The 27,400-nt window shown below is 40.2% G+C and overlaps 1 protein-coding gene across 11 annotated transcripts in view; it reads left to right on the top strand.

The window, feature by feature from the left end:
• IL15 (interleukin 15) overlaps positions 1–27,400 on the top strand; it is a 92,318-nt gene that overhangs the window by 18,621 nt on the left and 46,297 nt on the right. For 2 of the 11 annotated variants that reach the window (XM_008267272.4, XM_070079482.1), the window contains 2 exons: positions 22,022–22,098; positions 24,251–24,347. The exons of 6 other annotated variants lie outside the window; for them this stretch is intronic. The gene's annotated coding sequence lies outside the window, so the exon portion shown is untranslated. Of the gene's footprint in view, positions 1–22,021; positions 22,099–24,233; positions 24,348–27,400 lie in introns of those variants that run through there. 3 more of the 11 variants (XM_070079478.1, XM_051819271.2, XM_070079476.1) reach the window with 2 other exon arrangements.

Genomic DNA, 27,400 nt, shown 5'->3' with positions numbered 1-27,400 from the left:
TTGGCAAAGATTCTTCTTACTAGTTATTTGTACATTTAAGTTGATAGTGAATGTTGGTTGTTTATGGTTAGCTCTGTTGAAAGAAGCAAGTAGCCCACTTCTACCTCTTATACCCCTCAAAAAGATTATCCAACATCTTCAGAAACAAAAATGCAGCCATCTTAGTTATCCTGTTACAAGTACACCCAGCAGAAAGAGTCATAATCTTGGAAAATCATAACAAATGGGCGATTTCCCTAAAGGAAGGAAGCATACCAAGTGCTCAATTGGGTCTGAAAAGCCCATTTTTCTCTCCACCAATAGAGAAAGTGATAGAAAACAGAGAAAACTGAAAATCAAAAATTATCAAGGAGGCAGGAATGGCATTCTTATACAGTGACAGTTTTGGTAACTACTATTTAAATAAGATTATTTAGTAAGGCAAATGAAAGAGGAAAAAATACTACAGCTGCCTGTCTTCTATCCTGGGAGCAAACACTTTATTAACTGTATTTCAGGTAATTCCACCCAGCCTAGGTCAAGAGAAAAGGACCAGCAGACCTACTCAAGATAGACAAATTTCGCAGCCCAATGCAGGGCGAGGGAGGGCATCAGATCCTTTGGAGCACAGGAGAGCTCAGCAGTCCAAACACTCCAGCAGGTGCCATGGTCAAGGAGCCCAGCAAGCTTGGTTCTACAAACAAGATGTTGGGAAGTCTACAGCAAATTTATGAGACCTGTGTTCATTCACAAACCAGTGTGCAGGGTTAATACATTGATACATTTCATAGAACGCCCAGTATTTGGAATGGGAGATGCCAGAGTTTTGATGAGCAAGAGTAGTGAAAGATTGGAAGAACGATGACTGGCTCTAGCGAGTGTCCAGACACTGCACTGAGGGATTATGTGACCCAAGGTGCATCTGTGTTTAATAAAATATTGGCTTTGCCTTAGATTGTTTTATTTAATTACAAACGTTATTCCTGAGTGTTGCGATGATCACATCTCTTTGCTACTGTAAAGGATTGTTGAGAAGCAGAAGGAATGTTTTAATCCATTATTTGCCAGTAGGAGATATTCTATATCATTAAGCTGTCATTTTCACTGATAGATAATTATCAGCATGTAGTAAGAAATGTGTGTCATTACAAATTGTCAGATGGTGTTTCGTGCTACAGCAGATGAAGTACATCTTCCATGGCAGCTCCGAGTTAGCACGTAGAGGTTGGTGTCTTTATGGTTGTTATAAATCTCAACATACACTTTAATAGTTAAACTATTATCTATAGTCACAGTACTGGAAAATTGTTTAGTAATGACTGGCTGATTTTTATGATTAAGAATAACTTCTCATACACCTTTTTATGTAAATACTTGGTGAATTCCAAAAAGCGCATTCATTTTAAACACATATCTGGAAACTTTTTGTTTTTATTTTTTTGAGTTATTTATCTTTAACTCAAGTGTCTGAAATGTCAGAGATCCATCAAAACAGCTTGCTATATATATCATATGTATTTTTAGAGTTCAAATATTATACATATATATATATACACAACAATTTTTATTTTTGTGAAGCAGTATAGTAGGACTAAAGGGGTTTAAACTAACATTTGCTAAATTCAGGCCTATATAGTTTTCTGTTACTTGGAGCCACAAGTAAATGAGGGAATGACTTGGCCTATGAAATTAAAGGAAAATATTTCTTTATCCCTTTGTTCTCCTTTCTAAAGATTATTTATTTGAGAAAGAGAGGGGCAAAGAGACAGAGGGACAAGATGAAAGAGAGAGAGAGAGAGAGAGAGAGAGAGAGAGAGGAAAGAAGAAGGAAGAGGAGGAGGAAGGGGGGAAGGAAGAGGTGGGGGAGGAGGAGAAGGAGGAGGAAGAGAAGGGAAGAGAAGGGGAGTAGAGGAGAAGAGAGGGGAGGAGAGGGGAAGAGTGGGAGGGGAGGCGAGGAGGAGAGGGGAGGAGAGGGGAAGAGTGGGAGGGGAGGCGAGGAGGAGAGGAGAGGAGAGGAGAGGAGAGGAGAGGGGAGAGGAGAGGAGAGGAGAGGAGAGGAGAGGAGAGGAGAGGAGAGGAGAGGTTCACTTCCCAAGTGCCTACAACAGTTGAGGCTGGACCAGGCTAGAGTCAGGAACTGGGAAATCAGTTCAGGTCTCTCACATAAGAGTCAGCAACGTAACCACTTGAGCCATCACCTGCAGCCTCCCAGGATGCGTATATGCCAGAAGCTGGAATCAGGGATAGAACTGGGACTTTAATCCATAATGTAGGCACCCCAAGGGGCATTTTTAATCACCATACCAAGCACCTACAACTATATATTTATTCTTATTTTATTGATTTTTATTTATTTGAAAGATGGAGAAATAAGGACAGTCATCTAATGGTTCACTTCCTAAAAGCCCACAGGATCCAGGACTGGGTAGGCCAAAATCAGAAGGCCAGAACCCCGTGTAGATGACAGGGATTCAAATAGTTGAGCCATATAATCTACTGCCTCCAAGAGTGTGCATCAGCAGCAAGTTGGGATTGGAAGTGGAGCCAGGACTCAAACCCAAGCACTCCATGGTGTGCGGGTATCCCAAACACCATCTTTACCACTGCGCCCAAAGCTTTTCCCTATTCCTTTTTCCTTGAAAGATGAAAACACTGTGACTCTTTTCCTCTTTCCTTTATTTTCATCCCTTATTATTCCTCTCTACTGTCTCTCTTGCCTTATGTGGCTTTTCTGTTCTTCATAGCAAAGCTCAGATTTATCACCATAAAAGCCTCACAAGCTCTAGTGTGTCTCTACCCCTTCAAATTCTGTTGAACTAGGCTTTGCCCTTTTCATGGCAAGCTTGAGAGCATTTTTCTTTGTTAGAATTTTAAAATCTAATTTTAGATTTTCAAAGGGTAGATCTTCCCAACAACCATTGTAATCAAGCATAAAGCTGTTTATTCCTAGTCTTTGACATGATAAAGCACTAGCAGTAGTATGTTAGCCACATCAGCAACATACCTTTAGTTCACCTGACATTTTGTTCCTGCAAAGATCTTCCTGAAGAATTAGTTGGTACAAGTTTTATGCATTGCAGCTGACACTTTCCCAGCACTACACTAGACCATGAGGATGCCAAAAGTGATTTTCCCTCTTGCCAGTCCTGTGGGAGCAGTGGCATAGCCTGCTTGCAAGGGATAAAATGACTGGTTCATGATGAAGTGTTACATTCACAATGGTGATAATTGCTAATAAGAGCCAATAATGTTGAGTGCTGACTGTATGTCAAGGCCTGTTCTATGCAGTTTGCATGAATGCATTCACTTGAACCTCATAATGACCCTGTGAGTAGGTATTACCATTTCGCTGTTCTGTAGATTAAAAAATTGTGGCCCTGAGAAACAAATTAATCCTACTGTTAGTAAGGGGCTAAGTCAGGTTTTAGACCTGGATCTGTGTGAAACCAAAGTCTGTACTCTCCCTGGACCAGTGCTGCCTGGAGGGATTGTCTTGCAGTGTTGAAAATGTTCTCTACCTGATGTGTTGAGCATAGTGGCCACTGCCCCCATGTCGCTTTTTAGCACATTAAATGTGGCTGGCTCATCTGAGGAAGTAATTTCTCATTTCATTTTATTTTAATTAATTTAAATAGCCACATGTGGTTTGTGACTATTAAATTGTACAACATAAGCCTAGATACTTCTGAAGTGTTATTGACTGTAAGCCAATAAAAGAAAAACCAAAGAAGATATGATATATAGAGAAGGTACTGTTCTTTCTCCATTTCTAGAATTTCCCTCACATTAAAACAAAATAAAATTCTGTCTTGGCTGGCGCCGTCGCTCAGTAGGCTAATCCTCCGCCTGCGGTGCCGGCACACCGGGTTCTAGTCCTGGTCGGGGCGCCGGATTCTGTCCCTGTTGCCCCTCTTCCAGTCCAGCTCTTTGCTGTGGCCCGGGAGTGCAGTGCAGGATAGCCCAAGCGCTTGGGCCCTGCACCCCATGGGAGACCAGGAGGAAGCACCTGGCTCCTGGCTTCAGATTGGCGCAGCGTGCTGGCCACAACGCACCGGCTATAATGGCCACTTGCAGGGTGAGCCAATGGAAAAAGGAAGACCTTTCTCTCTGTCTCTCTCTCACTGTCTAATTTTGCCTCTTAAAAAAAAAAAATTCTGTCTTAAGTGTGCTGCTCTATGAAGTAGTCAAACTCAATTAAAAAGGAAATTACTGCCTCCTTGGGTTCAAACACTGTGATAGGCTTTCAGCCTTCCAAATGAATAAGATGAGGATCCTGTCTCCTCAGGGCTCATATCTAGTAGCATAAATGGTAGCTTTCATACTGGTATTTCACCATTCAGTCCATGGCACAATCTTTCTGGTCTACAGTCCCATAGTGCTGCCCATCAGGCCCCTGAATGGTTATTCTAGCAGTGCCTCTACCAACACTCACTAGTATTGTAGTCTTCTTTATGTGGACCAGAGATTAGGTACTGGAGTGAGTTGGTAGTTGGAAGTATGAGAAGTAGTACAGGTTTTCCTGCCTCTGAATTAGCTTGGATGAGATGGCTGTACCCAGCTACAAAACTCTCTTTAGAACATAGGACAACTTAATGCTTCTTTGTTCTAAGTATTAGAATCCAGTCACCAAATCTATGGCAAGAGTAAAACCACATTGAAAATCCTATTAGAATATCCACTTCGTCAATTTCTGAGCATCTGAAAGCAGCATTCCTTTGCTAGGCTGCAACTACTCATTCATTAAGGCCAACTTGGGATCACCCTTTCACTGAAAGTCTTTCCAAGTCACTCATCTTCCTTGAGCATATAATTAATTGCATCATGCAGTAGCTTTACCTGGGGCTTTCTTCATTTTTCTTTTAACACACTCAGAGCATTATTTAAGTGTTCTCAAGCCACGCCCCCCCCCCCCCCCCCGCTACTTATTGGAAATACTTTTAAAGATTAAAACTAGAGGGCTGGCATTTGGGGACAGTGGGTTTAGCAAACTGGCATCCCATATGGGTGCCAGTTCATGTCCCAGATGCTCCACTTCCCATCCAGTTCCTTGTTAATGTGTCTGGGAAAGCAGCAGAGAATGGCCCAAGTGTTTGGGCCAATGCACTCACATAGGAGATGGGAGTGGAGCTCCAAGCTCCTGGTTTCAATCTGGCCCAGCCCTAGCTGTTGTGGCCATTTGAGGAGTGAACCAATGGATACAAGACCTCTCTTTGTTTCTCTGTCTCTCTGTCTCTCTCTCCCTCTTCCTCTCTCCCTCTCTCTCTAAATCTGCCTTTCAAGTAAATAAATAAATCTTTAAAAATAAAATTAAAACTGTTAGGTCATCTAGCTTAAGTTCTTTTTTTAACTTTTATTTAATAAATATAAATTTCCAAAGTACAAGTTTTGGATTATAGCGGCTTTTTCCCCCCATAACCTCCCTCCCATCCACAACCATCCCATCTCCCACTCCCTCTCCCATCCCATTCCTCATCAAGATTCATTTTCAATTATCTTTATATATAGAAGATCAATTTAGTATATACTAAGAAAAGATTTCAACAGTTTGCACCAGAGTCAATTTTTTAAAAGATATAGAATGTGTGCATTTTTCGTAAAATTTTTTTTATTTATTTTATTTGAAAGAATTAGAGAGGAGAAGAGAAAGGGAGGGAGGGACATCTTCCATCTGCTGATCCACTCCTGAAAAGGCCACAATGGCCAAGGCTGGGCCAGGGTGAAGCCAGGAGTCAGGAGCTGCTTCTGGATCTCCCACAGGGGTGCAGGTCCCCAAGGCATTGGGTCATCCTCCACTGCTTTCCCAGGTGCATTAGCAGAGAGCTGGATTGGAAGTGGAGCAGGTGGGACTCTAACTGGCATCTGTATGGGATGCCACCACTGTGGACAGTGGCTTAACCCACTACACCACAGAACCAGCCCCTAGAGTCAATATTTTTTAATGTCAGGAAGATGTCACTTTGTAGGTATTCATACAGAATTGCAAAAATTTTGATTTTAAAATCATATTAAACTTTTACTAACTCAAATGTCATCAGAAGTAAGATGATCTTTAATTAAATTTGTTAGTAGTAGTATAAGTATACTTTATATTATGGATCATACTGAACTTTTATAAATATATTTCTTAATTCATTTTACGCAATAGAAGTTATATTCAATCTCTTTTTAAAAATTATATGTTGGACTTTTCTTAACAGTAGTTTAAGTATTTTAAGTTTTTTAGTATTTTAAGGTTTTCTAATGGTATAATCTGTTGGCATATTTAAAACCCTCAGAATCACAAGTATAACATGATGTTATAATGTTGAGTTTTAATACTGAATATTTCATTGGAGACTTTGCCATTTCACTTTTAGAATAGATGTTTACAACTTATTTCCAAAATCTTTGTAAGACTTAGTAAATTGAAATCAAGCCTACAAATGTGTGATGTCACATTTGCTTTGTGCTATTTTGTATTAAAATGAAAAGCATTTTACTATATTGCTATAGAAAGAATTTCAGTTTATAGTCAATGTAAATATGAGTTTTGTGGGGAAATCTGATCAGTTTAATAAAGATTAATTCCGAAAATGCAATCTTGATTTCATAATCTTTCTCCTTACCTTTTTTTTTTTTTTTTTTTTTTTTTTTTTTTTTTTTTTTTTTGACAGGCAGCGTTAAACAGAGAGAGACAGAGAGAAAGGTCTTCCTTTTTCTTTGGTTCACCCCTCAAATGGCTGCTATGGCCGGTGTGCTGCAGCTGGCACGCTGTGCGGGTCCAAAGCCAGCAGCCAGGTGCTTCCTCCTGGTCTCCCATATGGATGCAGGGCCCAAGCACTTGGGCCATCCTCCACTGCACTCCCTGGTGACAGCAGAGAGCTGGCCTGGAAGAGGAGCAACCGGGACAGAATCCGGCACCCCAACCGGGACTAGAACCTGGTGTGCCAGCGCCGCAGGCACAGGATTAGCCAAGTGAGCCACAGCACCGACCACCCGTTTTTACTATTTTTATATAACATGATCAGTTACATAGGTGACCACTAATCTGAAGAAGAGATTATTGCTCAATATTAATCTGTAATTTTTTTATTCTTACTTTGACTCCTACAGAATCTGTTTTGGTATATGGCCACTTTGCTGCTTGCAGCAGTATTCTATCATGTTCCCTGCTGGTGATGTCACATGGAGCACAGAGGCCAGTTTTAGCAGATAGCCAGCCTATATGAGGTGGTGTAAGTTTTTAAAATTGTATTATTTGGGGTGGGCATTGTGGCACAGTATGCTGAGATGCTGGTATCTTATATCATAGTGTCAGTTCAAGTTCTGGCTACTCTGTTTCTGATTGAGCTTCCTGCCGATTCATCCTGGTAGGCACTAGATGATGGCTCAAGTGGCTGGGCTTGTGTCACTCATGTGGGAGACCTGGCTCTTGACATTGGCCTGGCACAGCCATGGCTGTTTCAGGCTTTTGGAGAGTGAACCAGAGGATAGAATATTTCTCTCTCTCTCTCTACCTCTCAAGATAAAAATATATATAAAAATTATAGAAAGTAGTATTATGCAATGTACATACTTTTTGCAATAACTTAAATAAGATGTGACCAATTAGGCAAAGTTATATATACTCAGAATTTTTTTTAAATGAGCCTCTTGGTGGAAAAAGAATTTATAAAGCATTATACAAGGGCAGAGATTATTATACCTAACAGAGGTGGGCAGACTTTTTTTTCTTAAAATAGCTAGATAACGGGCCAGCGCCGCAGCTCACTAGGCTAATTCTCCACCTTGCGGCGCCGGCACACCAGGTTCTAGTCCCTGTTGGGGCGCTGGAGTCTGTCCCGGTTGCCCCTCTTCCAGGCCAGCTCTCTGCTGTGGCCATGGAGTGCAGTTCAGGATGGCCCAAGTACTTGGGCCCTGCACCCCATGGGAGACCAGGAGAAGTACCTGGCTCCTGCCATCGCATCAGCACGGTGCGCTGGCCGCAGTGCGCTGGCCGTGGCAGCCATTGGAGGGTGAACCAACGGCAAAGGAAGACCTTTCTCTCTGTCTCTCTCTCTCTCACGGTCCACTCTGCCTGTCAAAAAAAAATTAAAAAATAAAAAATAAAAAAAAATAAAAAAATAGCTAGATAACGAATATTTTAGACTTCTCAAACTAGTCACCTTGCGCAGTAGCTGGAAAGCAGCCATCCACGTGGGTAACATGCTGTGAGCAGAACACTACTCACAACAACAGGTGGCTGCTGAGGTTTGGCCTGTGGTTCACACTGGCCAATTCTGGCAAAATAAAATGACGTGATTATGCATTTAACCTTCTGCTGTGTTACAGGTCAATCTTAAAGCAACTGAAGTGCTTAATGTAATAAATGCAATCCTCCAGCTATCTGGTTTCTGAGTGAGTTTACTAGTGTAAGGAAATAAGAGAATAATGCAGCTTGGAATTTTAAATGAATAATTGAAATTTTAAAAAATATCATATCAAGTTTCGTTTCAAGAACTTAAAAAAAAAAGCAATGGAATACAAACCCAAGCACTTGGTTTCTTATAGGTAAAGTGAAAGTGTACCTTTCAGTTGGAATTTCTATTTAATATCCGGAAACAAAAAAAATGAAGGTGCTTTGAAAAGTGTGGAAATTGTAATTAAAAGTCAAGTTTGTTTTGTCACAAAAAAGTTTGAAATCCATGCGTAGTTTTTTTAATAATACATGTTTTACATAACCTTTTTAAAGACCTCTTAAATAGTTGATTTTTAAAAAAATGCTTTGTACCAGAATACATTTATCTTTTAATTCCATTTTCTGTGAATTTCCTGAAGTACTCACATGGATCAAGATAAACAGTGGAGAAAGTAAAGGGAAACTGAAACTCTTTACAAGAATCCTGAGAGGAAAAAAGTCATTGCTCTCTTATTCAGTCATTTTTAGTTCCAGAAAATAATAAATGAAATATAATTTGAAAAGTGTGAAAAATATGCTCCGTGGCAAAAATTGTCTATGAACTAAAACTTCCTCCTTAACTTCATATGGTTCCTTGAAACTATGCTGTTTCCTGGAATTCTTATTAGGAATTCTCCAAAGTCAAGAATCTATTTGCTGACAGTCTTATGGATGTGAACAGAGGGGGGGTTGTTGCACTGAGAGCTCCAGCAAGAAGCTGGAGTGCATTTTGGGTATTGAGCATGGAACCTGGAACATTTCTACTGATAACAGTATAGCTCTGATTTATTTATTTATTTTCCCACTTTGAAATGCTGATGAAAAGAAACACATTATTTTTGAAAAATTCCACTATGACCAATTCTGGGACAAATTATCTGTTACTGGGGAATTTTCTTTAAATGAAATCATGGCTGAAATATGTAAGAGCTTGAAACAGGAATCTCCCCTCAAATCTCAGTAGAAAATAAGTGCTTTGAAGTCCAAAGGAAAGTGGCATGTACTTTCTGTTTTTCTTTGCAGGAATTGACATTGTTTCCTAGGCATTTAGTTTTGGCTAGCTTCGTTGAGGTTCTTTAAACAGAGGCATTTGGTATTTTGTGGTAGCCTATGAAAGCTATTCCTGTCTGATGTGAGGATGAGCCAGGAATCTAGTGTAGGTGAAATTAAGGACCTCAAATATCTCTTTAATTTGAATACTGAAAGCAGTCATTCAAGGGTAAGGTGTTGCTTGGTGAGCCCTGCCTTGACTATAGCAAGGATCCTGGAAGGCACTCTTTGGGTGGAAGTTTTTATTTTGTATCAATAATTGGGAAACAGAATAGCTTCTATGGTATAGAAACCCTGGCTGCAGTATTTGTGCCAATCTAATCTCACTTGGAGTGTTTATCATGATCTTTGTTTTGCTTTTTGTATTTGGAGAAAGGCAGAATTTGGGTACGGAGTGGGTTAATACAGGTCTCATTTGTGCATTTGTTCATCTTTATTTCAGCCATAGCTGCAATCTACAGACTTGGGTGGCCCTATTGACCATTTTAACTCAATTTGCTTAAGCCCTTTGCTTCTTACTTTCTGATTATCAAAGTAATATGTGCTTTTGTACGAGTGAAAACTCCTGGAGCCAGTGCTGTGGTGTAGCAGGTAAGGCTGCTGGCTGCAATGCTGGCATCCCATATGGGAGCCCATTGGAGATCCGGCTGCTCCACTTCCAATCCAGCTCTCTGCTATGACCTGGGAAAGCAGAAGATGGCCAAAGTGCCTGGGCCCCTGCACCCAGGTGGGAGACCCAGAGGAAGCTCCTGGCTCCTGGCTTCAGATCGGTACAGCTCCGGCCATTGCAGCTATCTGGGGAGTGAACCATCAGATGGAAGACACCTCTCTCTCCCACTGCCTCTGCTTCTCTGTAACTCTGCTTTTTAAATAATAAATAAATAAATCTTTAAAAAGAAAGAGTATGGGGCCGAGCGATGGCTCACTTGGTTAATCCTCCACCTGCCGCGCTGTCATCCCATATGGGTGCCGAGTTCTAGTCCTGGTTGCTCTTCTTCCAGTCCAGCTCTCTGCTGTGGCCCGGAAAGGCAGTGGAGGATGGCCCAAGTGCTTGGGCACCTGCACCCATGTTGGAGACCAAGAAGAAGCACCTGGCTCCTGGCTTCAGGTCGGTACAGCGCCAGCCATTGCAGCCATTTGGGGGGTGAACCAACGGAAAGAAGACCTTTCTCTGTCTCTCTCTCTCTCTCTCACTAACTCTGTCAAATAAATAAAAATAAAAATAAAAATAAAAAAGAGTCAAAACTACTGGAAAGTGTAAAGTGAGAAAAATATCTGTTATGCAATTACTGAGTCAAATTATTATTTGATTCTTTCCAGGTCATTTTTACTACACAGGTAATGTAAAATGGTTTACAAATGCCTGCTTATTGTAACAACAAATTGTGACATTTCCCTGTGATATTACAGAAGTGCAGTACATATTATTTTAGTACACATGATACTTCCATTTAAAATGTGTCATAATCCATCACTGATTTCTATAACTTAAATTATTAAAAGTAGTATTTTAGGGGTTGATGTTATAATGCAGTGGGCAGAGGCAGAGAGATCAGTAAACAGCCTGTGAAGTTCACTTCTGAATGTGGGATATATGAGTTAGCAAAACATTCTTCCCTTTTCTTCACCTATGAGTGATCCCTTAAGATGCAGTTTGTGTACTTTTGTGCACTTGGAAGTGACCAGCTCTGCAGTACTGCCTTGTGTTGGCTGCTCTGTCTACTTCCTGATTTTTCCCTTGTTAACCTTCCCTCACTTTCCTGGAATGGCATTCCTTAGTAAAATATTTGTTCTGTGTCTCATGAGGGTGCCATTCCTTTATTGTTGTTCTATTGGAATTCCTTTGCTGATCTGTGGATTATTTAAAAATACATTGCTTAATTTTCAAGCACTTGAGGAGTTTACTAATTATCATTTTTGTTTCTTGGTTTCACAGCTAGAATCTGTTAGAAAATTAAAACATTGAATAATTTCAGTTCTGTTAATTTTGTAATGGCTTGCTTTAAGGCTCAACATAAACTTAATTTTGGCAACTGTACTAAGAGGACTTGAGAAAAGTATGAATTTTGCCATTGTTGACAACAAGACTTAGTATATATCATGTATATCAACTTTATTAATTGTTTTTTTCAGACCTACTATATCCTTACTGCTTGTTGTATCAGCTTTTAAAATTTGATTAACATTTAATACTAGTACATTATTCAGGATTTCAGTGCAGTATTTCAACATCGCAGAAACTGATGAAATGAGATAATTTGTATTTCCATTTCCTTATCTCTTCTTTCTATTTAAGCCTAGGAGCTTCTCTTTTCTAGTTCTCCATGCAGTATAGTCCTGTGGACTGCAGCTGCCCCACTGTGCTGCACAACACTGTAACTTGTTTCTACCCAACTGTGCTTTGGTGCCTTTTTCAGTAACCCCTGTCCTAACCCTTCCCAACCTGTAAGAATCATTTTTAAAAAAAGGTACATCCGTGATCTTTTGGAAAAGATGATTTAAAATCACTCATAATGGTGAATTTACCCATTTCTCCTTTCCTGGTTCTATTAATTTTGGTTCATAAAATTTGAAGGTAGGATCTTAGGAGAATATAGGTTTTGGATTATGATATCCTCCTAGTAGATTGACTTTTTTTGTTCATGAAATGTTCCTCAATCCTATCTTTCTAACAAGGCTATTTACCTTTAAGTATGCTTTGATATCAATGTAGCTACCCCAGATTTATTTCCTTTAATGTTTGCATGACAAGCATTTTCCCTATGGTTTACTTTCAGCCTATCTTTGTTTTATGTTTCAGGTGTGTCTTGCAGACAGCATATAGCTGTGTTCATCTTTGTTTTTATTGCAGTCTGAGAGTCTTTATCTTTTATTGAGTACTTATTCATTCCATGTAATACAATTCATGTAGTTGTATTTATATTTAATACATTAATTTTTTTCTGTTAACCCAGCTGTTTTCATAGTATTGTCCTCCTTTCTTACCTTTTTTGGGTCAATCAACGTTTTATTTTTTCCTTTTTTCTTCTGCTAGATTTATTTATTAATTTGAAGGTCAAAGTTACACATAGAGAAGGAGAGGCAGAGAGAGAGAGAGGTCTTCCATCTGCTGGTTCACTCCCCAGTTGGTCACAACAGCTGGAGCTGTGCCTACCTGAAGCCAGGAGCCAGGAGCTTCCTCCAGGTCTTCACATGTGGGTGGGGACCCAAGGACTTGGGCCACCTTCTACTGCTTTCTCAGGCCAGAGCAGAGAGCTAGATAGGAAGTGGAGCAGCTGGGTTTTGAACCGGCACCCATATGGGATGCTGGCACTTCAGGTGGTGATTTTACCCACTACGCCACAGCACTGGCCTTGCCATTCTTTTCATGGTGGAATTCTTATGGTGAAAATGTCATTGATATCTGAGGTTAACCAAAATTTCATAAGAAGAAAACTATCCCCACTATATTTTATGAATACACAACTTTTCAATAAATTATTATCAGAAAGAAATCAGCTACTCATTAATGGAGGACTATATATTGACCAAGTAGGGTCATGATGTTTTCCTTGGTCTAAGGAAACAATCATCCATTAACCTCTATAGATGCAGAATGCTCATTTGATACAATTTAACATCCATTGTGCACATTTTTAAAAAGACAATACAATTAAGTAAGAGCAAAACATTTCACAAAGTTACTATACTATTTATGTAATAATAAAAGAATACACAAACATTCTCAGTCCAAAAACAGGATCATAATTATTGGCAAAACATTAGAGGCATTTCTGTTATTTCTGCTAAAACTAAAAATGAGAGGGACAGGTGCTGTGGCTTAGCGGGTAAAGCCGCTGCCTGCAGTGCCGACATCCCATATGGGTACCGGTTCTAGTCCCAGCTACTCCACGTCTGATCCAGCTTCCTGCAATGGCCTGGGAAAGCAGTAGAAGACGGCCCAGGTCCTTGGGCCCCTGCACCCGCGTGGGAGACCCAGAAGAAGTTCCTGGCTCCTGGCTTCAGATTGGCACAGTTCCAGCCATTGCAGCCAATTAGGGAGTGAACCAGCAGATGGAAGACCTCTCTCTCTCTCTGCCTCTCCTTCTCTCTAACTATGACTTTTAAAGAAATAAATCTAAAAAAAAACAAAACTAAAAACGAAATATACACAATAACTCTGAGCCCTACTAGTGAAACTTCCATATTAGTCAACCAAGCAGACACGAAATTTGAGCTCTAAAACTCAAGCAAGGGGAAGTGAAACTGTTGTGTTTTGATGACTTAATATTTAGAAACCCCAAGAGAATTTAACTGATAATTTCTAACCATTACCCAATTCCAGTATCTCTAAAATTGGGACAAAAAATAACAGATGATCTGACTAAAAAAATCCTTTGGTTGACAAGAAAAAAAATAAAAATAAAAATAAACCCACTTTGGGGAAATATAAAAGAGGATTAAAAGGTGGGAGAAAATGTTTACCTCTCAAAGAACCAGAAATTACCTCTGATGGGGAATGGGGAAGTATGAAGAAATAGTGCAGTGAGCAAAGAATATGGTTGAACAGTGTGTATAGCAGAAAATATAGGTCACATTGCTATATACTTACCACAACATAGAGTGCTGGCTACTTAATTTTGTTTAAGAAGTAAGGAAGTATGAGCATGTGTTCTTTTCTGAATTTGCTTACATTTCATAGGGGAAACTCTCAAGGATATAGCAAATAAATAGAAATGGCTGCCTACAGAGACCAGGATGGAAGGAAAATGGGGTAGACAGGGAGAGGATGTGTAGCATGGACTCTAAATGAAAATGTTGTCATGTTCTTTTGGTTTTCAACCACGTGAGCATACTATATAGAAAAAAATTTCCATAAAACACAAATGGTAGATTTAGGATTTCATCACTGTGTTTAGGGTAGAAGCTGAATTCTTTAAGGGGTTCATTTGCTTATTGTATTTTCACGCCTTGAAATTATCCATCAATTTCTTTATATTTAGAGATACTTCTTGGTTTTCTTACCAAATTTTATATCCTGATATATAAAGGAACCAGTATATATTTTTTAAAGATTTCTTTGTTTATTTGAAGTCAAAGTTACAGAGAGAGAGAAAAATTTTTGATTAGCTGGTTCACTCCCCAAATACCACAAGGGCTAGAGCTGGGCCAGTCAAAAGCCAGGAGCCAGGAGTTGCTTCTGGGTCTCCCTTGTGGATCAGGAGCCCAAGCACCTGGGCTGTCTTCTGCTTCTTTCCCAGGCACATTAACAGAGAGCTGGATCAGAAGTGAAGCAGTTGAGTCTCAAACTGCCACCCATATGGGATGCCTGCACCACAGATGGTGGCTTTACCTGCTATGCCACAGTGCAAAAAATTCCTTTTATTTAAGGATTACAAACTTCATGCATTGCATAAGTACAACTTTAGGAATCTAGTGATTCTTCCACTGTGCCTGCCCTCCCACTGACACTCCCACCCCTCTCTTCTTCTTCCCTCTCCTAGTCCCAGTCTTATTTTATACTAAGATCTATTTTCAATTAACTTTATACACCAAAAATTAAGTCTATAGTAAGTAAAGAGTTCAGCAATTTGTATGAAAAAAGAAAGAAAAAAAGAAAAAAAAAACATTTCTTAATAGTCAGCACAAGGACTGTTCAAAATCATTGCATCTCAAAGTTAATGTCACTTTTTTTTTTTTGAAAAACTTAATTAACTTAAAAGAAGCACCCAAGAATTATACATCTTTTGGGAGCACTTAAACATAACTGTAGCTTATAAGACATAAGAATAACCTCCATTTTATACATTAAAAGAAAATTAGTCTTTGGAAACATGTTTTATCATTAATTAAAGAAGCACCTAAGAAAACAAGCAATGGGGTTGGACACTTTAGCATAACTAAAACTATGAGACCTAAGAATATCCTCTACTTAATATACTAAAATGCAATAAATCTTTGAAAACATGTTTTACTGCTAACTGTCCTAAAATGTCTCTTTGAGGGCAGGAGTCCTGCATGGGTAGTTAGTGAACAATGACTCCTATTGTCAATTTAACAATTAAAACTATTAAGCATGATGTCAGTGATCACCCAAAGCTCTTGATATGAGCTGCCTAGGCTGTGGAAGCCTTTTGAATATAAAAACCCTTTCAATATTTAGACAAGGCCATAAGCAAAGTAGAAATTCTCTTTCCATCAGAGAAAAGCATATCCTTCTTTGATGACCGCTTCTTTCCACAGGTGTCTCACCCATAGAGGTCCCTCTTTAAGAAATTTTTTGCCACTGTTTCTTGGCTTGCCATGCCTGAAATACTCTTGTGGGCTTTTCAGCCAGACCAGAATGTCTTAAGGGCTGATTCTAAGGTCAGAATGCTACTTAAAGCAATTGCCATTCTATGAGTCTGCTGTATGGAGTGCTTCCCATGTTAGATAATTTGCTCCTTTTTAATTTTATCTATTATTATTACCAAACACTTAATCCTATTTATATGATCACTTTAGCAATTAATTCTATCAATATGATCATTTTTTTTTTTGACAGGCAGAGTGGACAGTGAGAGAGAGACACAGAGAGAAAGGTCTTCCTTTGCTGTTGGTTCACCCTCCAATGGCCTGCACACTGCGCTGATCTGATGGCAGGAGCCAGGTACTTATCCTGGTCTCCCATGGGGTGCAGGGCCCAAGTACTTGGGCCATCCTCCACTGCACTCCCGGGCCACAGCAGAGAGCTGGCCTAGAAGAGGGTCAACTGGGACAGACTCCAGCGCCCTGACCGGGACTAGAACCCGGTGTGCCGGCGCCGCAAGTCAGAGGATTAGCCTAGTGAGCTGCGGCGCCGGCCTCAATATGATCATTTTTAACACTTAATCCTATCCATCTGATTGCTTTAACACTTAAAATGCTATTTTTTACTATTTGTTGAACTCTTTACTTAACATGGAGTTGACCATTAGTGTACAAAGTTAATTGAAAATAGATTCTAGTTAAAAATAAGAGTGGGAATAAAAGAGGGCAGAGGAAGAAGGGTGGGAGTGTGGGTGGGAGGGCAAGCATGGTGGGAAGAATCAGCATGTTCCTAAAGTTGTAATTATGAAGTGTATGAAGTTTGTAATTGTAAGGCTGTATAGTTCTGCATACATTCCTATGGACTTACTTCTAAGGGAACAATGTAAAAACTTGCAATAAGACCCCAGATCCTCTTAAGCTTAGGGGTAAAAATAGTATTTTAAGTGTTAAAGTGGCCAGCCTTTTTTAATGTTTTACTTGACTATTTCTTGTTCATCCTGTCAATTTCTTTATTATATATTAACTTATAGAACTTAGCAAAATTTTTGTTGTAAGATTAATTAATCTTCCTTTGTTGATGTTCTTTGTTTTAAAATATTTATTTACTTATTTGAAAGTCAGAGTTACAGGGGGAAAGAGATCATCCATCCACTGGTTCACTTCCCAGATGGCTGTAATGGTCTGGGCTGGGTGAAGCCAGGAGCAGGAGTTTCATCTAGGTCTCCCATGTGGATGCAGGGACCCAAGAACTTGGGCCATCTTCCACTGCTTTCCCAGGCACAATAGCAGGAAGCTGAATTGGAAGTGGAGCAGCCAGGACTCAAACCAGTGCCCATATGGGATATTGGCACACAAGCAATGGCGTTACCTGCTATGCCTCAATGCTGGCCCCATTGTTTTTTTTTTTTTTTTTTTTTTTTTTTTTTTTTTTTTTTTTTTTTTTTTTTTTTGACAGGTAGAGTTACAGACATGAGAGAGAGAGAGACAGAGAGAAAGGTCTTCCATCCATGGTTCACCCCTCCCCCCAAAATGGCCGCAATGGCCGGAGTTATGCTGATCCGAAGCCAGGAGCCAGGTGCCTCTTCCTGGTCTCCCATGTGGGTGCAGGAGCCCAAGCACTTGGGCCATCCTCCACTGCTTTCCCCGGCCACAACAGAGAGCTGGACTGGAAGAGGCGCAACCGGGACTAGAACCTGGTGCCATATGGGATGCCGGTGCCACAGACAGAGGATTAACCTAGAGCGCCACGGTGCCAGCCCTGTCATGATGTTCATGATGTTCTCTTTTTTTTTTTTTTTTTTTTGACAGGCAGAGTGGACAGTGAGAGAGAGAGACAGAGAGAAAGGTCTTCCTTTTGCCATTGGTTCACCCTCCAATGGCCGCTGCGGCCGGCGCATCGCGCTGATCCGATGGCAGGAGCCAGGTGCTTCTCCTGGTCTCCCATGGGGTGCAGGGCCCAAGCACTTGGCCCATCCTCCACTGCACTCCCTGGCCACAGCAGAGAGCTGGCCTGGAAGAGGGGCAACCGGGACAGAATCTGGCACCCCGACCGGGACTAGAACCCGGTGTGCCGGCGCCGCAAGTCAGAGGATTAGCCTAGTGATCCGCGGTGCCAGCCATGATGTTCTTTTAAAAATATTACTTTATAGTACATCTGGAAATCAGATAAATGTATACTTATATTTTTATAGATGACTTTTTTATTTAATAAATCTAGAATTTATTTCCGATATGATGTGACAATGTAAATTTTCTCCTAAAGAGCTAATTAATTGTTTTAAAAAACTTTGTTAAACAATCTTCCCTTATCTGCTGCTTCAAAATTCTAGTTATAATGTTTCATTGAGTAATTCATGAACATTGTAGTATTAATAATCCAAACTTATTTTAATTTTGTGATAAATTCCACCATATATTGAGTCTATATTCTTTTCCTTTTTAAAAATTATTTTCACCAATGGATATTTCCAAATGAACTTAAGATTCAGTTGCACTTCTTTTTTTTTTTTTTTTTTTTTTTTTTTTTTTTGACAGGCAGAGTGGACAGTGAGAGAGAGAGACAGAGAGAGAAAGGTCTTCCTTTGCCGCTGGTTCACCCTCCAATGGCCGCCGCTGCAGCCGGCGCACCGCGCTGATCCTGGCAGGAGCCAGGAGCCAGGTGCTTTTCCTGGTCTCCCATGGGGTGCAGGGCCCAAGCACCTGGGCCATCCTCCACTGCACTCCCTGGCCATAGCAGAGAGCTGGCCTGGAAGAGGGGCAACCGGGACAGAATCCGGCGCCCCAACCGGGACTAGAACCCGGTGTGCCGGCGCCGCAAGGTGGAGGATTAGCCTATTGAGCCACGGCGCCGGCTCTCAGTTGCACTTCTTATGTCACCTCTTATATGTCAGTTGCACTTCTTATCAAATAATTTCTAAAAAAAAGTATGTCCCTGTAATATATAGTGTTTCCATCTGGGATTAAAGTATGTTTCTCAAATAATTTAATTGTTCTTTTTGCTTCTCAACATGATTTTATTGATTTCTTTATGTACCACCTGTAATTTTCTCTTTTTTAAATTTTTATTAATATTAAGAGAACATATTTCCTAGGTACAGCTCTAAGAATATAACCATACTTCCCTCCCTTCTCCTCTTCCTTCCTCAATCCTCCAGTTGGATAACTACAACTATAATTTCAGATTTCTCCCTTACAGTACAAAGAATAAGCAGCAGGATATCTTATTCTTGCTCCTGAATACAACAACTATACCTATAGAGATTTGCTAGAAGGCTTGAAATTAAGAATTATCATATATTCCATTTGTTTAAAATTTATGTTAAAAAAAGAATGGGTGCTAACTTTGTCAAAAGACTTATTAGAGTACTGTTGGTTTAGTGTTTCAGAGATTGAGCGGAGTAGAATTTGAAGCCCAGCTCTCTCACTTAGACATGTTGTATTCCATCCTTGGGTCTCCTTGTACTCTCATTTTGTCACTTGTAAAACGCAGATGGTAATCATATTTGCCTCTAGGGGTTCTATAAATGACTGAGGAACTACAGCCTGTATTGCATTTTACATGGTGTTTGGGATATATTAGGTGCACAATGAACAGTCCTATTATCCTCCGATGAGGTGGTCCTCTGAGTTGCATATGGGACCACTGGACATGCGAGAATGTCAGCAAAGCAAGTGTGAGGGAGATCTTGGATAGCAGTGGCTATCTTAGAACAGACCCGTGCCACCCTGTGTTTGAGAACCCATGGTGTACTCCACATCCTGTGTTTTTCACTTCATGTGGCAAACACCTTTAAGTAAGATGTGATTGTCTAGTCAGCAAGATTAGGAAATGAATTTGTCTTCTGCTTTTCAAGCCTCTCCTTACTGGGTTATAAGACTAGTGGCGAGGCTGGCACCATGGCTCACTTGGTTAATCCTCCACCTGCAGTGCTGGCACCCTCGGTTCTAGTCCCGGTTACCCCTCTTCCAGGCCAGCTCTCTGCTGTGGCCTGGGAGTGCAGTGGAGGATGGCCCAGGTCCTTGGGCCCTGCACCTGCATGGGAGACCAGGAGGAAGCACCTGGCTCCTGGCTTTGGATCAGTGCAGTGTGCCATCCATAGCGCCCATTTTGGGGGTGAACCAACAGAAAAAGGAAGACCTCTCTGTCTCTCTCACTGTCTAACTCTGCCTGTCCCAAAAAAAAAAAAAAAAAAAAAAAAAAAGACTGGTAGTGGAGTTGAATTAATACCAATTTTTGAAACACTGTTTTTTAGTTAACATATGAGTGATAATGTGGAGTGTGTTTACTTTGTCTGGATTGTCTAATGCACATAACACTTAGTTGTCCCAGTACTCTGAGTGTCAGTCAGATGTGGATAGACACACAACATGAGCCTCACCATTAGCACCTGCAGAGTGAGCTGATTTATTTAACCCAATGCCTTACTTTAATTTTCAGAAATAATATGTTACATTATTGGTAGAAACCAGACATGTGATCATGTTTTATGAGACATTAAGACAATAAGGTTTACCACTGTCCCAGCTCATAAAGCTCACTTTACATAAATAAAATTTATTTATTGATAAAAGTATGCAGATAATACAATTTCCTGTTCTTAATACATATTTTCTAATTGCTTAAGCTATATCATTTTATTTAAAAATACAAAATGACTGATTTCCAGATAGAGATAGAGGTAGTATTTGATGCCACACACACCTAAAATGTTTTCACGTCCTTGTTCTGAGCGGTTGTCTTTAGAATGGAAATTCTAAAAAAAAAGCATTGAGTGGCTCCCCAGAGCCCCTGTCTTCCTCCTTGGCTCATGCTGTTAGACTATCTCTGACTGGTGGGCTGTGCTCACTTTAACTTACCTTCCGCTACCTCTCCAAGGCAAGCGTTAGTCTCTTCCATGTTTCCTGAGGGTTTGGGGAGAAACTTCTCAATTCTTCTCTCTCACTCACTTATACTCCCCTTTGTTACTCCACCACCTAGGGCTGCTTCTTGACAAGGACTCCCCTTCATGTTGGTGCACATCAGGAATTCTGGAGGCAGGCAGTGCCCAGCCAACTGCCAAATTTTCTTTCAGCTCATTCCCAAAAGAATGTCAGCCTGGATGCAGAATCCAGCCCACATGTGCATTCCTCCACTCTGTTTCTCTTCCTATGCATCATCCTGGCTGAATCAGTGACTCACTTCCCTCTCCCTCTCCGCAGGGCAGCCTCATTTCTGGCCTTTATTGGCAGGCAGCTACCTCTCTCTGCTATAGAAGAAGCTAGGTGTAGGCTAGGTTTCATTTTCAAGATTAGAGCCCCATGAAGGCTATGTAGATGGGGTTATTCAAATGGAAGAGAGCACTGGTTTAATTCCAAGAGGAATGTTTTACAGTGGTAAAATCCGGATGCAAACAGGACATCTGGCTCTCTGTTCCTGCCATTACTAACTAGCTATGTAACTTTGAGTAAGCCATGTGATTTCTTTGTTCTTCAGATTTGTTATCTTTAAAATGTTGATAATGACGTGTCTCTTATAAAGTTGTAATAAAAAAACTAGTTAATTAAGACATAACTAGCTTAGAATAGTAACTGATAAGTAGTCAGCATTTGATATTTATTAGCTACTATTCTTTTTTGTTTGTTTGTTTTTAAATATTTTTATTTATTTGAAAGTTAGTTACAGACAGAAAAGTCTCCCAACCACTGGTTCACTTCCCAAATGGCCACAATGGCCAGAGCTGAGCCAATCTGAATCCAGGAGCCAGGAGCCAGGAACTTCTTCCAGGTCTCTAACATGGGTGCAGGGGCCCAAGTACTTGGGCCATCTTCTACTGCTTTCCCAGGCCACAGCAGAAAGCTATATCGGAAGAGGAGCAGCTGGGACATGAACTGGCGCCCATATGGGATACTGACAACACAAGTGTAAGCTTAGCCTACTATGCCACAGCGCCAGCCACAGCTATACTGTTAGTATTTTTAAAAGTTATTTATTTTTAATTTGAGAGAGAGAAAGAGAGAAATATTCCATCCACTAGTTCACTCCCAAATTGCCACAACAGATGGGGCTGGGCCAGGCCAAATCCTGGAGTGAAGTACCAAATCTGGGTCTTCCACAAGGGAGGCAGGGAACACAATTGCTTGAAGCACCATCTGATGCCTTCCGGGGTATGCCTTATCAGGAAGCTGAATGGGAAGGGTAGCAGGGACTTGAACTCAGACACTCTGATAAAGGAGGTGGATGTTCCAAGAGGCATCATCACCACTGCACCAAATGCCCATCTCTAATGCCTGTACTATTGATAGTAAAAAAATATTCTTTTCTATCTGCAGGGCTGACATAGAATTTGGCAAGGTGATTGGTCTAACTGAAGGGAGACAGGTGACTTCCTGTTGGAGACTAACTAGAAGTAAGTTTGGAAAACCAGGTGAATCATTAAGTAGAACTTCAAAATTTCCATATTATTTATTTTTTCTTTTTAATTTTTATTAATATAAAGGGAACAGATTTCATATATTTTAAACATGTAATTCTAAGAAGTTAACCTCCCTCAATCCCCTCTCCTTCAATTTAGACAGACAAGAGAAAGCAACAAGAACACTTGAAATTATTTGAGTGGCTGCTGGTGAAAGTATTACTTTTGATTTAAATTAGCCCATTAGGATCACACGACGTGATGATCACATACAGTGTGATCGACATGTAAGAGACTGGAGTTGCAGGCGCTCAGCCTCAGGGTGATGCAAGCCTAGACTATGTTGTTTCAAACAGCAGTGGTGACAACGAGGGAAGATCGAGAAGGACATCAGGGGCCAGGGAAAGTGGCTGGTTAAGGGTGCTTCTGAGCCAAGGACATCTGCTGCATTGTGTTGAATCTAGCGCAAATGGAACAAGTGGAAGAACAGCTTGTGGTTTGATTTTAGATCTACTGAGATACCAGTCGGTGAAAATGAATTTGTATTGAGGCAGCATGTAGTAGATGTGTAATATTCTAATTAAATACTATTGCTAAATTATATATATATATATATTCAAATTGAAAGCTTTTTTTCCCCAGAAATAGAATTTATAAAATCATGTCCATCTTCTTGGGAGCCCTATAAAGTTCTTTCTAAGGATTTCTATCAATTAACTATAAAAGTAGGCTAAAAATATGAATTTTTAAAATGTTGATTAGAATGTAATGGTTCATAAAATTCATAATTTAATAATGCTGTGGAAAGTAATGTAAAATATAAGAAGCTGCATTTGGCATCAATTCATTGGGATATTTATGCTTTAACTATGGTACTGGAGGGGGTTACAGTCTTTTAAAATTGACCAAAATAAATGCATTACAGATAGAATTTAAGTAAAAATAATTTGAGTTCTTTAATTCTATCCAAATTAACCAAAATCAATGACACAACTTGAGAAAAATTTCTAAAACTAACCATGATTAATGAGTCCATTTATTCCTTCAATTGAAATAGATCACTAGGAATTTAAGCACATTTTCACTATGGAATTTTACTGATTTTAAGCTTAACCAATATAGGGGCCCAGTGTTGAGGCATAGTTGGTTAATTTGCCACTTGCTATGCTGACATACCGTATCAGAGTGTCAGTTCAAATCCCAGCTACTCTGCTTCTAATCTAGCTCCTTTCTAATGTGACTACAAAGGCAATGGATGATGGCCCATGTGCTTGGGCCCCTGCCACCCTTCTGAGAAGCTAGGATGCATTTCCTGGCCCCTGGCTTCAGCCTGTCCCAACCCTGGGTATTGCAAACATTTGGGAAGTGAACTAAGGAATGGAAGATATATTTCTTTCTGTTGCTCCCATGACCTCCCTCCATTCCTCTCAGTCACACTGTCTTTCAAGTAAATCTTAAAAAATGTAACCAAAACATTTTGCTTTTTACAGCAGATTTCACTAAAGAGCAATCCAATTTTCTCCAATACAAACTAGAAATTATTTTATGTCTTTCATTGAAGATGACATCTTGCTTCAGACATACTTTTTTAAAAAAGTGTATTTATTGGGGTCACCTTTGTGGCATAGCCCATAAAGCTGCTATTTGCAGCACCAGCGCCCCACTTGGGTGCTGATTTGAAACCAGGCCACTCCACTTCCAATCTAGATCCCTACTAAAGCACCTGGGAAAGCAGTGGAGAATAACTCCAGTGCAAGGGCCCCTGTATCTGTGTGAGAGACCTGGAAGAAGCTCCTGGCTCCAGGCTTCAGCCTGGCACACCCTGGCCATTGCAGCCATTGGGGAGTGAACCAGAGAATAGAAGATCTTTCTCTGTCTCTGCCTCTCTCTCTGTGTAACTCTAACTTTTAAATAAGTAATAAATAAATAAATGAAAAGAAAAAGATGTTATTTATTTCTGTGAAAGGTTAAGTTACACAGAGAGAAGAAGCAGAGAAAGAGAGAGAGAGAGAGAGAGCGAGCGAGCTGCTAGTTCACTCCCCAAAAGACCACAGTGGCCAAGGCTGAGTCAGGTTAAGCTTCATCAGGGTCTCCCCTGTGGCTGCAGGAGCCCAGGTACTTGGGCCATCTTCTGCTTCTTTCCCAGGTGCAGTAGCATTGGATTGAAACTGGATCATCTGGCACTCAAATCGGCACCCCTATGATAAGCAGCATCACTGGCCTCAGATTAACTTGCCCCTCAGGTAAGCTTTTGAAATCACTTTGCTGTATATGGATGCAGAGTTCAAGTTACAGAAGTCAGTTTTAGATAGACAATATTGTGTCTAGTTCCAGGTACCTTAGTACCTCAAGTGTTTGATATTAGGGAGGATAGGGTGGGAAGCATCAATATGCTCCTAAATCTGTATATATGAAATATGTGAAATTTATTCACCTTATATAAATTTTAAAAATTGGAAAAAATTAGCTAAGTACTAATTAGCTAAGTGCTAATTCAAGTGAAAAATCGCTGAATCCACTAACATGTGCAAGAAAGACTTTGGAGATCCTGGGCATGAGGGTGGGCTGTTCGCATGTCAGAGCTTTCTTAAATATTGAAAAAAGCAAGAGAAGGGGCAGGTTCATTTCTCTGACTTTCTATCCATCCATCCATCCATCCATCCATCCACCCAATTCTTAAAAAAAAATAGCCTCCTATATACTAGTGATCATGTATGTACTAACAGACAAAGATGGGTTACATAGACTGCCTAAAGAAACTGATAGACCAATATGGAGGCTCAATTTTGTGAGTATGCTTATTACAAGTAAACTGATCACCCTATGTTGCTTTTTCTGTTAGTCTGGATCATATCTATCAGATAAGGCTATCCCTAGGGCAAAACGAAGTTGCAAAAAGTACTGCAAAATACTATAGATGTTTAGATGACTTTATATTATGACTGGGGAATTTCTTTACAAGAGACCACTAGCTCATCTTTTGTAAATTTTTAAATGTTATATATTTTAAAGGTTTTATTTATTTATTTGAGAGAGAGTGTTACAGACCGTGAGAAGGAGAGACAGAGAAGAAAGTCTTCCATCTGCTGGTTCACTCCCCTAATGACTGCAATGGCTGGAGCTGAGCCAATTCGAAGCCAGGAGCCAGGAGCTTCTTCCATGTCTCCTACGTGGGTTCAGGGGCATCTGGCAGTAGAAAATGGCATCTGGGCCATCTTCTACTGCCTTCCCGGGCCATAGAAAAGAGCTGGAATGGAAGCAGAGCACCGGGTACTATAACCAGCGCCCATATGGGATGCCGGTGCCCCAGGCTGATGATTAACCACAGCGCCAGCCCTTAAATGTTATTTTATACACACATACATATGTATGTGTGGAAAGAGAGAAGGGAGAGAGAGAGAGAGAGAGAGAGAGAGAGAGAGAGAGATGTAACAAATCATCCAAAATTTGGTGACTAAAAAACCCAAAAGTGCATTATTTCTCATGATTTTGGTAGTTATCTGAGTGACTTTTTTTGCTGGTCTTGTTTGGGCTCATTCAGGATTTTCACATGTCTCTGACTTTGGAGTCTGGCTGTGGGCAGAGCGTCTGTCCTCATGTAGTTTCTTCAATCAGCAGTCTAGCTGGATTTTACCACAGTGGAGCAAACAGAGTGCCAAGCCCTCTTAGGGTTCAGCCTCAGAAGTCACACACTTCTTCTTAGTCATAGCTAGTTATAGGGAAAGGGCCAGCCCAAATTCAAGGGGAGGTGAAATAGACTCCACATGTCGATGGGAGAAGTGGCAAAGTCACATTGCAAAGGGACGCATGAGATGAGAGGGATTTCTTTGTCATCTTAGCTAATAACCTACCACATTTGTACATGGTGGGGTTGTATTTTCTCATTTGGTGAAGTGAACTTTTTGTCTATGTGCAGTGGATAGCAGTTTTTTTTTTATTTTAATCTCAGCAACGATTACTAAACATATTATGGAAAAACATGTAGTTTTAAGTTCTCCTTTGCTCTTCGTTGTATTTGTTGATTAAAGAAATAGTGCATCTGGGCTGATATTGTGGCACAGCTGGTTAGGCTGCCACTTGCAATGTTGGCAAAAGTAAAAGTAATGTTTTTTTTTTAACTTTTATTTAATGAATATAAATTTCCAAAGTACAGCTTATGGATTACAATGGCTTCCCCCCCATAACGTCCCTCCCACCCGCAACCCTCCCCTTTCCCACTCCCTCTCCCCTTCCATTCACATCAAGATTCATTTTCGATTCTCTTTATATACAGAAGATCAGGTTAGCATACATTAAGTAAAGATTTCAATAGTTTGCACCCACACAGAAACATAAAGTGAAAAATACTGTTTGAGTACTAGTGATAGCATTAAATCAAAAGTAAAAGTAATGTTTTAGAGATTGGCATTGTAGTGCAGTGGGTTAAGCCACTGATTGTGAAATCAACATCCTACATCAGAGTGCTGGTTCTAGTCGCAGCTTCCAATCCAGCGTCCTGCTAAAAATCCCAGCTGCTTTGTTTCTGATGCAGCTTTCTGCTACTGTTTCCAGGAAGGCAGCGGATCATGACCCAAGTACTTGAGCCCCTTGCTGCCCATGTAGGAGACTAGGGTGGATTTTCTGGCTTCAGCCTAGCCAAGCCATGGCTGCTGTGGCCCTCTGTGGAGTCTCTCCCTGTGTCTCTCCCTCTCTCTCTGTCATTCTGCTTTCAAAATAAATAAATCTTTTAAAAAAAATAGTGTGACACTTCTAATCAATATGTTATTCATGAAGGATCTGTCTGAGTGTATGAGAAAATCTATTAATTTGAGGATTTTGAAGCCTTGTTACTTGATCATTACACTACCATTATTGTGTAGTAATAAGAAGTGAATTCTGTCTTCTAATAGCTGCCAATTTAGTTTTTATGACAAGAAAATAAATATTTTCATTTAGTTTTCCTCTTATCTCAATGCATAATGAAAGGTTAGAGAGTGTATGGCCCAATGGATAGTGTTACTTTTTTTTCTTTTGGTATTCGTTTTAACCTAATAGATTCAGTGTTGTTTTTAACCAGAGAGTGTTTTCACTCCCTCATGACAGAAAGAAATTACTTTGTTGTATTGATATATCTTTGTTGTTTTGTAGTCTGAGAAGCTTTATAATTATAATACTCTTGAGGGTGTATTTGGAGAAACAGAAAACACAAATTTCTCCATTGTCCTAAAAACAGCAGATTTCAGGCATTCGGGAGTAGCATTTATTCTACACTGAGAGATATTCAGAGTAGCAAAATTGAACTGACTTTGAATACATA

Source organism: Oryctolagus cuniculus, chromosome 8 (genome assembly GCF_964237555.1).
Source record: "Oryctolagus cuniculus chromosome 8, mOryCun1.1, whole genome shotgun sequence".
Lineage (NCBI taxonomy): Eukaryota > Metazoa > Chordata > Mammalia > Lagomorpha > Leporidae > Oryctolagus > Oryctolagus cuniculus.
The sequence above is the reverse complement of the archived record's forward strand: the minus strand, read 5'-3'. Positions and strand labels throughout refer to the sequence as shown.